Below are 14,431 nucleotides of genomic sequence, written 5' to 3' on the forward strand. Positions count from 1 at the left end.
CTCATATTTATACATTTTCCAGTATACATATGCATTTTCCCCAATGATCAGACTGCATATGATTTTGCAGTCGGCTTGTGTCACCTAAAATATTATAGAACACTTTATTACAGAATTTCCCCATGTCAATAAATATATTCCTATAACCTTTTTGAATGATTAATAATATTTTATTATATAACGCACCCTAATTTATTAACCAATCAATGTCTTATTGTTGAACACAAGTTATTCTATTCTCTTACTCTTAGAAACAGTGCTTCTGTGAGCAATGTTTTTATATATATATATATATATATATATATATACCTTTGTATATTCACTCCTGTTTCCTAGGATCAGTTTCTACAATGAGAATTTTGGGGTCAAAAGTTTACTTATTTTTAAGTCTTTCAACAGACTGCTCTGTTGCTTTCAGAAAGGTTTTACCCACAGGAAGCGGGGGTGAGGTGGGGGGGGAGCAGTCACGATTTATGCCCCCGAGGCCTCTGTATTCCAAGCTTCTTGCACAGTGCCGAGCAGTCACCAGGTGCTGTGTAAATGTCTGTGGAACTGAACTCACATCTGTGAACTTCAGTTTTCTCATCTGTAAAGTGGGCAAATCAATTAGTCTTCGTGAGCCTTATCCTCTTTGTTTCACAAACGGGGTTAAGATTGCTACTTCCCAGCGGCAGTGTGAGGGTTAAAGGAACAGAGAAAAAGGAAGGTATTGAGAAGTGGTTCAGGGTATGGTCTTTGGGTCTATAATTCTTGAAATTCCCAGGGTCATAATCCTGGTTCCATCATTAGCTTTCCATCATTAGTCTTTGGGTTTGTTCCTTCTACTCTCTGTGCCTGTTTCCTCATTTGTGGGATAGGGATAGAAATACCCACTGGGCAGTTGGGTGGCTAAGTGCTCAGGAAAGCAGGCTATTGTCATACGAATGTAAGAGGCTGTTACTGCTAAAATAATCCAGCTCATTGCTAGGTGCCAATTTTAGGCATTAGGTGACCTGGGATTTCTAGAAGCACAAGGAATAGGCCAAGTTGGTTTGAAATATAATAATCTCTGCATGGTCTGTATTAGGATTGTCCACTCTGAGGATGACTTCTATGGCAAAACTGTAATCACAAGCTAGTTGTGTCCTGCCACACAGTATGCTCTGGTGTCCTCCTGGGGCTGTGTTAATGAAACATAGTCTAACTTTAATATTTGCATAAGCAAACATAATTAGGAAGGTAAATACAGTGCAATAAAAGAAACTCACACAGCGCTTTGCAAAGCCACACTGAAGTGATTCAGGTCACTTGGTCCCATCACAAGCCTCTGCCTGCTGCCACTGTCACATCTTTTTTCCTGGGTAGGAGTGACTCAAAGAGAAAGGGTCATCAGGGCCTTTAGGAAACGAAGGGTCTTTTTCCTGAGCTGAGCCTGGGGACAAGTGAGATAAATCTTTTCAGTTCTCATTTAGGCTGACAGCAGCCTCACTTGTGATGGAGGTTAACAGGGTGGAAAATAATGAAAAAATGTCTACAGCTGAGCTCCTGGCTGCCTTGTTACCAGGCCTGTGCCTGTGGAACAAAGGAAACGCCCCAGCCCCTGTGGGCTGGGAGAGAGACGGGGACAGGGCCTCGCTGGCTGAGTTAGCACAGCATGGCCCCTTTGTGTCACATCAGTTATAGATAATCTCGGCACTGAGCCTGTGCTCCTTACATAATAACTGTTCCTGCAGGCCTCATAATGACTGCAGGGCCGATGTCTGGTCAGACTGGGGAAGAGGCTCGGCCCTCACCCATTTTGTAGATGAGGAGGTGAAGCCTGAGAAGCTGCAAGGGGATCCCAGACTTGGTAACTTTGGGCCTGTTGTCATCATGGGCAGGAGGCAGCGTGGCTAGGCTTTGGAGTCGCAGAACTATCTCTCACTGACTGTGTGACCCTGGGCAGGTCTCCCTGAGGGTCAGTCTTCTCATCTGGGAGGTGGAGATGGTGACAATGTCTCCGTCAGGGGCCTGTTTCGAAGAGTTGATATAGGCCAGGTATCCTTCCTGGGCTTGGGCCTGGGGCAGCTGCCTTGATTACCAGCTTCTCAATGATGCAAGATGCTATTTGACTTAATAGCTACCTTTTCATGATTCTCCATTTTCCCTTTTGTACTGGAATCTATTCTTATGACCATAGGAAGCACTTCAAATTCCAGAAGCCATTATAGGATTCATCTGGTCAAATGGACTTATGCATGTGGATGGCCCTTGCTTTAAGCGTGAGGTGTGGGTCCACCATAGCAGAATGGAACTGACGAGATCTTAGAGGTCATTGTAGGGGTCAGGACTGTTACAATTACAAACAACAGAAACCCAGTTCAGCCTGCTTGAAGGAAGAAAAGGAATTTACCAGTTCTCTAGAGCCAAGCTTGGCTTCAGGCATGGGGGACTTTGAGGGCGCAAAGGAAATCAGGCTCTCTGCAGCTATGCTCCCAATTCCCTGTCTCCCTTTTAGGGGGGACAGTGAAAGGCTCTTTTGTAGTCAATTTCTCTCCATGTGATGACCAGATGTTCCCTGGCAGTTCCAGGTTTACATTCTACGTGCTCCAAATTCATTTGAAAATGAGATCTCCTTTTTCCTAGAATTGGGTCTTGTGGGCACTGATTGGCTCAGTGTGGGTCCCATGAGCACTCCTGTTGCTGTACCTGTGGCTGGGGGTTGCAGTGTGGACTGACCAGGCCTGAGAAACACACTCACACCTGAAGCCAAATGTACACTCAACTTCACCTGATGCATGGGACAGAGAATGGGTGAGGGGTGGTTCTCCAGGAAACACTGATGTGCAATAAATCAATAGATGTCTACTAGGCTTTCTGTTCCAGTCCTTTTATCATCCTCTATGAGAGTGATCATCCTCCCTCTGCTAGATCTCCCTCAATAAAGGGCATTCATTACCTCTTAGGACAGCCCATTCCATTTGGGGATAGCTGTGATCAATCGAAAATTCTCCCCAATGTTGAGATGAAATCTTACAGAGTTTCCACTCACAGCGCCTGGTCATACCCTTGAGAGCTTCATAGGTCAAATTCACATGGAAACCTGTCAGTTGCTCGAAGACAGAAATCACGATCACCTATCCAGGACTTTCCCATCTCTGAGTAAGCATTCCAGCTCCTTCACTCATGCCTCTGTGATTTGGCTTTGTTCCCTCCCCACTTGGGATACTCTCCCTGGGTCACTCTCCAGGTCTTCTCTGACCCACAGAAGTTAATATTCAGGACCATTCAGAATACTCCAGAGAGGTCTGGCCAGCTAAGATTAGAGCAGGGCTGTGTTGACTCTTCATTTCTAATAAGGAGATCTATGAAGGCGGTTTGCCTTTTTCATGACAGTCTCATCACATGGTTGACTCACTGAACTCTCAGCTCAAATCCCAAGGTATTTTTGTCCAACTGTTTTTTAATCTAGCCTATGAATTCTGCACTTAGGTTTTTCTATATTTGCCCTTTTAAAACTTTATTATATTAGATTCTGGTCAAATGGGATCAGTGTCTTTATTTAAGTGATTTTTCAAGCAGCAATGGGATAACTTTTCCAAGAGATCCTAATTCCTCCTCTGTGGGAAAAGCTTGTTTGTGGGAAAAGCTTGTTTTATAACTTCTCCATATCTTTCTTCTTGGTGGTACCTTCTTTTATGTGTCAATTCTTTGGCCCTGTGTTTGATTCTTATTTACCTTCTTAGCAGAGGGGTGGGACATGGGACAGAGAGTTGAGAATGAGATACAGTTAAGGTGACTTTTGAGTTGAGTACTGAAAGATAAATAGGAGTCTGCCAAATAAGGAAAGGAAGTTGAGAGTTCAGTGTTAGGAGAAAGGCAAGAGCACAGTGGGTACAGTATATCATGTTGGCGGTCCAAGGCAGCTCGGAATGGAGTCTGCAGAATGGTGGTCCACAGCTGAATTTGGTTCTCCAGGGTAATCTGCTTGGCCCTCACTATGTTAAGAAAATGAAATCAACATTTAAAAATTGTGGGGTTTTATATAAAAATCAGGATTTTGTATTTCTCTTAAAAAATCAGAAGCTCTGCCAATACCAGATCCATGAGAGTTCATACTTGGCGATACTTGGCTGGTACTGAGTAGCTGCTGGCCCTTTTAGTCAGGGCACACTCTCTTCCACTGCACCAGGGGCCCTGCTGTTGTCCAGTGTAGGACACCTTCCTGGCTCCTTTATTTTGCCTCCCTGGCCCTTTATGCATTTGAATTTGTGGCCTCATCTTTAAACATTATCTACCAGTGGTTGGTTTGTCAAGTTTAGCTTCAGAGTCACCTGGGGGACTTGTTAAACATAGATTGCTGGGCTCCACCCCCACAGTTTCTGATTCAGTAGGACTGAGAGAAGCCTGAGAATCTGCATTTCTAACAAGTTCCCAGGTGATGTTGATGCTGCTGGTCTGGGGACCACACATGGAGAATGACTTACCTAGTCCAACCTCCTTGTTTTCCAGGTAATGAAACTGAGTGCCCCTCCCCCCTCTGGTAAGCTCAGAATCTGGCCCCAAAGGCAGGTTTTGAACTCCAGGTCTGGTACTGAACCCATTACCCCCTGTGGCACAGCAGTGGGAGGTTCCATCTGCATCCTGCTTACTCTCCCTTCCCGCCCCAACCATTTCTGAGAATGGGCACTGAAGCCCATTTCATTTCCAGTCTCAGCTTCCTTAACAATAGCCACCCATTATTCTATGCTCTGACGCTTGCAGAATTTAATTACTTGCTGGGCAGTGAAGTGAATTTGATTGTTGGAAGCTGCTGTGTTCTGGAGGAAGCACTAATGAGGAAAGACTCTTAGCAGAGAAGAGGGGGCATTTGGGGGGCTTGTGTTTGAAAGCAGCCATTCACTGTGTGTCAATAAGGGCTTGGTCTTCAGTGAGCTTTTTCGTTCCCACCTCGAAGATGTCTGTCGCATTTCATAAATAAATCAGGGCTTTTGTGTGCAATAATTGCTTTGCTTTGTAACCAAGATCAAAAGCACCAATGGCCTTGAATTCAAAGCCAAGTTTATTTTTTATTATTGGGTTGAAGGAGAGAGTGAGGGTTTGCATGCTGGAGGGTCCAACTATGAGGTCTGCAAGGAGAAAGAGAGAGAGAAAGTGGGCAAACTGCCAAGGCATGAGGGACCTTCAACCAGTCTCTTCCATATCCCAGGGAGATGAAGTCGTGAAGTGCTCACTCTGCTAGTACAGCCTGCTGAGCTGGTCACCATCAGGCATTCCAAACTCATTCAATAAACATATATTAGTACTATCATGACAGTAGGTGAACAGTAATTATAGATAACAAACAATTAGTGAGTGCTTACTGTGTGCCAGGCTCTGGGCTAAGCATTCTATAGACATTTAATTCTTAAAGGAGAGTAAGATGCTGTCATCACTTAATTTTATAGATGAGAATGCTGATGCTAGTGTAGGTGGAGCTGGAATTGCAATCTAGATTTGTCTGACTCCAGTGCCCAGTGGTAAAGGCAGGTGCTAAAGAAGACAGAGAAGCCAGTCAGACATGATGCCCTCTCTCAAGGAGCTCACAGTGTAGAGTGGAAATGAGACACTGTTTGAGTGCCATTGGATTGGTAAAGCAATCCTAGGTGCTGGCAAGAATGTGGAGCAGCAGGGGCTCTCGTGTCCTCCTAATAAACCTCTAAATTCATCTAGCCCTTTTGAGAACAGTTACTAGATACTTCTAGTAACAGTGAAGTGAAGGCAGAGATGCATACCCTGTTACCCAACAATTCCACTTCTAAGTGTAACCTAAAGATGCTTTAGTATATCTGTGTGCACACATGCAAAGCCCCGTACAAGGATATTTGCTGCAGTAGTGTTTGTAATAAAGAAGCAAAGAGAAATCACCTAGATGTCCTCCATGAAGGGAATGGTTGAGTAAGCTATGAATAGTCATACAATGGAATGTTATGCAATAGTTCAGATGAAGGAACTAGATCTACATGTATCAATGTGGGTAAAACTTGAAAACACAATGTTGGATGAAAAAAACAAGGATCACCATGATATTTTTATACAATTTAAAACATAGCCCGGCCGGGCGTGGCTCAGCGGTTGAGCGTCGACCTAGGATCCAGGCGATCGGGGTTCGATTCCCGGTCAGGGCACATGCCCGGGTTGCGGGCTCGATCAATGACTCTCTCATCATTGATGTTTCTTTCTCTCTCTCTCTCTCTCTCTCTCTCTCTCCCTCTCCTTTCCTCTCTCTGAAATCAATAAAGATATATTTAAAATAAAATAAATAAAACATGAATTAATAGTTTATATTGTTCATATTGTTAGACACCTGTCTGACATAAAGCTATCCAAATGTTGACTGTGTAAGAATACATACCAGCTTCAGAATAGTAATTGAGGTGTGGGGGAGTAAGAAAGGCGATGAAGAACACTTCAGCTATGTCTATAACATTTTGCTTCCTAAGAGTAATTTGGAAGCAAAAATGGGAAAATATTAATAGGTATCTAATTTGGGTGGCATGTTCTTGGTTGTTTGTTATTGTGTCCTCAACTCTGCAGCATGTTTCAAATATTGGGGATATTTAATATTTAGATATTTAAATACCAGAGAACTGAAATTAAGAGGGAGGGGAGTGAAGACAGATTAAGGAGGCCCTTGTGTGCCAGAATGAGAATCTGGGCTTTATTTTCTAGACATTGGAGAACCATTGCAGGTTCTTGAATAGGGAGCGACATGATCAAAGCCAAGTTTAAGGATGATTAATTTGGTGTATTTGATGGCTTTGAAAAGAGAGATGCTCGACTCAGGGAGAGTAGTTACATGTTATTAATACATATATATGAATATACAGATTAGTGGTGGAAGGTAATAGGAGCCTGGGTCAGGGAGGTTGATATGGGAATATAAAGGGAGGAAGGGATAGATGCGTGGTGGTTAGGCGAGTGGATGAATGAGTGGATGGGTAGATGCATGGGTGGGTGGGTGGACTGATGGATGGATGAGTAGATGGGCTAATGGGTGGAAAGGTGGGGAATAGATAGGGGGATACATGGCCGCAGACATTTTTGAAATGCCAGTGCAATCTTCATTACATCTTATTCACAAACAATGCAAATGAAATTGAAGATAAGGTTATAAAATGACAAGGAGTTTTAAGAGATGTCTCAGGTGAGTGATTCAGCAATGTGATCAGTAATGTTTTAATCCAACAAATGAGCCAGACAACAACCAGATTCACGTTGAAGATTGTGTAGAGAGGGAGAAAAAGCTCAAAACTGAGTGGCCTCAGGTTTTCGTGGATATTGATTTCTCAGGAAGACGGCTTTGTCGTGTTCCTCAGGACACAGACTCTCCACTGCCGCATGAACCTTTCACTCCTTATCTGTAAGAGATTCGTGGCAAAATAAACAAACAAAAAAACCCCACCCAAAACCCCCAAAACATAGGCCAACATGAGGGGCATAGTCAGGCAAGATTACTCCTGAGTATGTTCTGCCTCTGCAGAGACTCAGCCCAGCAGTTCAGACCATCTCTCCTTCTGCCTTAACCTGGAGGCCGGGCTGGAATTTGGTCACAAATAACAGGAGATTATTGGCACTGAGCACTGCATGTTATTTGATATTTACGATGATCTAAAGCAGAGCCTTGTAAATATCAGTATGCTTTTTATGCTAAGGCAGAGGAGTATCCATGTTTTATAATTATCTTGGAATGTTGGCGGGGGGGATTCTAAAGTCATGTAGAATGCTAGCTCTCCCAATGGAGGAAGCAGAGTGGAATGGTTGAGGGAATGACATTTACTAGCTCTGTGATCCCGGGCAACTAACTCACTCACCCCCCTGAGCCCTGGTGTCCTGATCTTTAAAGTGGGGTTAATGATAGTGCCTCCTATGAAGGGGCTGATATTAGGCTTATGTGAGGTATTACCTGTAAAGAAGTTATCATTGTGCCTGGCACATGCTAAGATACCAAGAAACAATAGCCATTATTGTTATTATTAACTATAATGATAAGTATTATTATTAGTAATAGTACCCAGCACTATTATTAACAATGATAACTATTATTATTAATAATGTCTAGTATTAGTAGAGATCTAAAACACCCAGCCTGACCACATCAGGTCACCTGTTCATAGCCATCCCAAGGTATCTTCGGACTTCCTCAGGCCTGTTACTTGAAGCATTTCTGAAACTGAAGGCTTTCAGTGCGAACAGAATCCCAGAGAGATGCTGGGTTGCAGGCACGATGCTAGGCTTCTTGCCTCAGCTCATTGCTGGGCTTCAGTGGGGCCCACCACTGCCAAGAACCTATGATGAGTGGTTCCAGGACCTTCCTATTTCCTTGCAGCCAGGTATCTCAGCCCCAGCAACACGGGGGAGAGTTCAAGGCTCAAATCTGCATTCCAGCTTCTTGCAGAAATAACATGTAGATGACAGCATTTGGAGTGGCAGCAACAGGAGACGTAAATCGGTTTGGAAAGGGGAGGAACAGAAGGGAGGTGTCCAGGAGCAGGGAAGGGAAGAAGGTGGGGCGGGGGAGAGGAGTAACAAGGGTCCAAGTGGAAGGTGGGGCAGAGCGTAGGCTAAGGATGGTGTTGGGAGGCAGAGTGCTGACATGACAGAGTGCAGGCAGCCCAGTTATTGGCAAGCTAGGACACAGCCAGGAGAAACAGCCAGCTAGCTGTCCAGGCTGCCATGCTCAGCGATAAGCTGACCTTCCAGGAACAACTGGAGAAGCCCCATTCCACTGAGACACGCCTTTCAAGCCTTTGCTTTGGAAATGAAAACACAATCGCTTTGGGAGATGGCCAGTGCTTACATATACCAGATACTTAAATAGGGAACATCTGTGGGTCTCAAGTTTTGCTATTTGATGAGAAAACAAGCTGGAGTGTGGAAAAGCAGTGGGATTTACAACTACAAGAGAAAGAAGTTTTTGTTTTTATTCAGTTTTGTTCGTTTATGGTTTGCTTGGAGCCCCAGAACTAGGAAAACCATGGAATGTCCCCAAAGGTAACCCTACATGAGAACATCTAGGCAAGCAAGAGTGAGAAGAGAGACGGGCCTTGCTGTAGCAGGGTCTGGTGAGATGGAGGAGAGGCCTGGATGCCCCATGGTAACTGGGGGTTGAGGAAGGCACCACCTTATTTCCTGCATTTAAATTTTCTAAAGGATTGTTTGGAATGGTCTCCATTGGAGAAATGAATGGGGAGTCTTTTTGTTAAAACACAACATTTTAACATGGCATTATTTTCTAAATGTAAAGAGTGACTTTAGCCAAAGGAATGACCCACTTTTGAGTTCATTTGAGGGAGACAGAGACATGCCCTTTAATAACAGCACATTTCAAATGCAGCTCATAAAGCTCTAGGACCTATAGTAATAGTTTTGAGGGTTTTCCATAAAAGCATGATTAACCATGTATTAAAAACTAAATCAAGCAACCCATCGCAAGATTTTCATGGTGAAGAAATTTAACTCAGGAAACACCATGTCAAAAAAATTTAGTCAGCTGGTCCCATCTTGACATGACCCTGTGGGGGTTTTGTGTACAGGCATTTATAGAGCTCCTTGTGTATGCCAATCTTTGTGGTCTGCATTCTGGGAAGCCAGAGTGCCAGCCTTCAAGGAGCTTATGCACCCTCTGATCGGTTGGAACTTGGTTCTTTTGCAGGAACTGGGTGAAAACTGGTGCTTGGTGGAGGGTTTGCAGAAGGCTGTCCCACTCCGTCGTCATTTTGTCACTTTCACACTGACATAAGCACATGTTACGTCAGTATTCTTTCACAGAAGCAAAAATGAAAATTCTCTGGATCCTGTAAGCTGGAAAAGTCCAGAGGTCAATCTTACCTAGGAATCTCTAGATGGGGACTCTAATGCTGTGATCAAGGTCCTGATTCTCCTCTTGATGAATAGCCCAAGACCCCTGACATCCTAGCTCGGTGACTTCAGAGGAGAGATTGTCTGAGAATGTGGTTATTAGAAAGCTCCCAGGGAAGATTTGTACTGACTCAGCCTGGAATACATTTCCATCTCTGACCCAATCACTAGACACAAGGAGCCTGGCCACACTGGGTCCCATGCCTGATGGACCATCTTACATGACCAGGCACACAGGGGTCAGTCCCATCACATCTCATCACCCATTATCAGAAGGAGGAAAGGAGAAGCCAGGATGGCCAGCATGGCTAATTTATTCTTAACAGGGCAGGTGGGCCAAGAAGGACCAGGCAAAGGACAACTAGACATGCCTGCAAGTGGGGGCAAGGATGCTGATTTCTGCACAGGTGGTGAGAAAGTGACTTGGACAGGCAGGTGGTGTCCAGAGGGTATGCTTTCCTTCATACCTTTCTTGTGGCCTGAACTCATCTCTATTACAGCATTTCAAGGGCTTCTTTTCATTTGTGTGCCTACAGAGGAAGCAGACAACAGAAAGTCATTACAAGTGCCAGCTTTGGAGTCAGACCAACTAACAGCTGATTGCTGGCTCTGCTACTTCCTAGCTGTGCAACTTGGGCTAGTTGCTCAACCCTTCTGAGCCTGCAGCTATCATCTGTCAAGCGGACATAATGTTATTACTTACCTTAAAGGTTTAAATTAGAAAATGTATGGAAGTGACTTTGGACAGTATTCAGCAAATGGAAAGTGCTCCATAAATGCCAGCTGCCATCAGTAGAACTGGGGCTGCGTCTCATTCAGCTTTGTAGTTGATATCTAGTTGGAGCTGGTATCTAGTAGGTTTCAGTAAGTGCTGGTGTAAATCGAATCAAAGCTAGGTGAAGAATTGGCCACAGAGGTACAAGAGGAGGTAGTGTCAGTAGGAGGATGGGCTCAGGGGTCACTAGGATTCTACACAGGCTTGCTGTTGGGGTCCACAGGGGAACCAGGAGGTTTGGTCTCAGGAAGCGGACTCTTCAGTGACTCTCAAAGTTGGAATATAAGGACGTTGGTTAAAAAGGCACTCTTACAGGTTCCAATTTGGCAGGTTAGCCATGGCTGTCCTTGATGAGTGCCAGGGGATTCAGATGGTCACTCTCTGTGAGACCCTACTGGTCTCTGAGTCAAACGCCCGCATGGGCCAGATGAATGATGTGGACGAGCGGAGAGAGATTCTGGGCACTTGGCCAACTCGAGAGTACAAACCTCATGCAAAGGGGCCACCATGCTCAAAGTGGGGGCCCAAGATTGCTGGATCTTCTAGTTTTCCAAGAGAAGCCAAAAATCTGGATATGTAAGGGAAACTTTCTGGTTTTTAAAAGCTGGGAAAAGAACCAGATGATCTGAAAACACTAAATGGCCAAATAAAACACGTCTACAGGCCAGAGAAGCTGCCACTTGGAGCCCTTGGTCTAGGGCAGTGATTCTCTGCCAGGGCGAGTTTGTCCCCCAGGGGACATTTGGCCATGTCTGGAGATAATTTTTGTTGTCACAACTTGGGGTGGGGTGGGGATGGGGAATGCTCCTGGCAACTAGTGGTTAGAGGCCAGGGATGATGCTAAACACCTTACAATGCCCAGGACAGCACCCGCCCCCATGAAAGAGTTATCTGTCCCTATGGGAGTTTAACTGGCATTAGCTGTGGGCAGAAGAAAGACGCAGGGCCGGGGCCACCTGCCATCTGATTTTACAGACAGTGCTGTACCCGTTCAACCCCAAAGAACCACGGTTGCCATGGCTGAGCCCAATGTAATCATTTTCCACAGTCCACACACTTCCTGTGCATGAAGGAAGCAGCCTGCCACCCCCGACCTCTGCAGGCATGAAAGTCATGTGAGAAATGTGCACGAAGAGTGCTAATGTATTGCCACTTGGGTCCCCAAGGGCTGGGTGTGATGGTCTGCTAGAGATTATCAGGGTTTTGGCCTCCTGTTCCTGGTGGAATGTTTGGTTTGGGCTCCTCATTCAGTAGTTTCTGGAACTGTGGTTGAGAATATTTCCCTTCCCAACCAACCCCAACCATAGAAAAATAAAATTCCTTTGAGTCCTGTACACTTTAGTAACTATTTGCTGAGCACTCACTCTGTGGCCAGCCCTGTACTTGGTGCTGAGAGGGAAATGAGCAGAGACTGAGCAGGTTCCACCTGGTGACTTACTGTGCCGTTGAGGAAACACAAGAACCAGACCTCCAGCTGCTCCCCACCTGTCCGCCCTCCATGCACGCCGTCTTCATCTTCCCAGAGAAGCACAGCTCTGGCCATCACCTGCTGCTGCTCACAGCCTTCAGAGGCTCTGGGGTCCACTCTGAATGAAGCCTGCAGTCCACGAGCCCACGCGACCGGCCCCGCCTCTGTTTCGAGCTTATCATCTGCTCTTCTGTGGCTGTGCTTGTCTCTTTGCAAACCAAGCTTTTCCTTGTCCCAGCCTCTGTGCCTTTGCTCAGGCTGTGCCCCTTCCCCGAGTGCCACCTCCGTCTCTGTCCATTCATGCAGGTGAGCTGGCTCTGGTGGTTGTCCCTGCATCCTCTTCATCACTTCAGCCCATGTCACCTTGTCTGTCACTCTTGTGGCCTTTTCCACCACCTGCCTTAAAATTATTTGGTTCTTGACTCTCGATCCTGCCAAACTGGGAGATTCTTAAGGGACAACTTAAATAAAAAATTCAACTTGTATTTCCTTTTCTGGACAACTTCCTAGCCTTGTCCCTGGCATCAGGGGGCACCAATTCAACCTGCACTACTATTCCCCAAGCTCTCCATTGATGCGAAGTGCTGCCATTTGGGTTATCTCCTTTCATCCGTACAGGGATTCCATGACACCTGTGACATCACCCCACTTTTACAGATAAGGAAACTAAGGCTTAGAGGAACTCTCCCTTCATACTTTCGTAGATTTATTCAACAAATGAGCACTCACTATGTGACAGGCTCTGTGGCATTGCACGGAGGATAGGGGAAGCTAGATATTGCAGGTTGGGTACCCTGGGAAGCCAGCTCTGACATCTGAATTCAGCATCTAACAGAATAATTAGGGAGAATTCTTGGGATCCACACCAGGGGAGGGGAAGGGAGGGGAGGGGAGGGGAGGGGAGGGGAGGGGAGGGGAGGGGAGGGGAGGGGAGGGGAGGGGAGGGGAGGGGAGGGGAGGGGAGGGGAGGGGAGGGGAGGGGAGGGGAGGGGAGGGAGCATGGTGAAGACGAGCCATGATGCAGGCAGCCTTACTGGAAGTCTTAGCCAGCCCGGCAGGGAGTTCTACAGATGGAGTGACACTCAGTGCTGTCCAGGTTGATACAGAGAGGCAGGCCTCTCATCTTTGGATGAGGTGTCAGTCTTTGGAAGGTGCGTCACCTTGTCCTCTGAGGCTATCCGTGAAGGGTGCTCTTGGCTAGGGGCTGTTTGCTGCCAGCCCTCCTAGCAACTGTGGGAGTTGAGCATGTACCACCAAAAAGAAAGTCTCTTTCCTTTCATGGGGTTTACATTCAAGTGGGGGGAACAAATGACAAATGAATAAATAAATAAACAAGCCAGATCATTACACTTCGCTTTATAAGTGCAAAGAAGGACAGTGACAGGTACTATTTTACAGATAGGGGAGCTGAGGTGCTGAGAGGCTAAATGGCTTAAAGCCCTATCTCCAGTTCCCATCTCTGTGGCCCCAAAATACAGCCCTCTCTACTGTCTAACCAAGCCAGTGCTAGTAGCCTAGAGCCTCACAGTCCAGCTGAAGAGCTGGATCTTGATCCTGTCTGTAGACATCGAGGAGGCTTTGGAGGCACACAGCGAAATACATTTCTAGGAAATTATACTGGCACAGGCATGCAGAATTGGGGACAAGAGTCGAGGACTTTGCTAGAGGGCAGCTTTAGTAATCTGGATCCCGCAATGATGACATGCTTGCTCTGGGATTGGTGGTGGGAAACCTATCTTTTAGGATGCTTTTGGCTGCAAGTAACAACCCCAACTTAAAGTGGCTTAACCAATAAAGCCACAGAAGTGGAAGTTCACTGGGAGGCAGGCTTTTGATAAGGACCCAGAATTCTTTTGTTCTATCACCCAAGACTGCTTCCTCTTATGGTCCTAAGATGTCTGCTGGTAGCAGCTGGGATTCTATGGGTGTTTTTGTTTTTGTTTTTGTTTTTGCTGGCACTCAATAGAAAAGCTAAAACCTTTCTCTTAACCATCTAAGTCATCCTCTTCCATCCAGTTAAGTCACACCCTTGGGCTAACAACATTCCAGAATCCATTATCTCAGGTTGAGATGGGGTCATTGTCCTTGGAAGAACTGAGCTGGAGGGTTGAATGCAGGGCCAAATTCAGGGCTATATTAGGAAGGAAGAAGGGCAAGAATGGATGTTGGGGAGGGAACTAGCATCACCTGCTACTGAATACAAACGATTGGACAGTTAGAAGGCAGGAGGCAGTGACAGATTAGATTGAGGAGGAAGGGTGTTTTTTTTAAAGTGTCAATAACTCTAAATTTTCCAGTTGCCATCTCTGGGAAGATATTATCCCATTGAC

At 45.7% G+C, this 14,431-nt stretch overlaps 1 protein-coding gene across 2 annotated transcripts in view; it reads left to right on the plus strand.

Moving 5' to 3' along the window:
• SRGAP3 (SLIT-ROBO Rho GTPase activating protein 3) overlaps window positions 1-14,431 on the plus strand; it is a 216,020-nt gene that overhangs the window by 130,234 nt on the left and 71,355 nt on the right. The window lies entirely within an intron of this gene.

This window comes from Miniopterus natalensis, chromosome 15 (genome assembly GCF_054644295.1).
Source record: "Miniopterus natalensis isolate mMinNat1 chromosome 15, mMinNat1.hap1, whole genome shotgun sequence".
NCBI lineage: Eukaryota > Metazoa > Chordata > Mammalia > Chiroptera > Miniopteridae > Miniopterus > Miniopterus natalensis.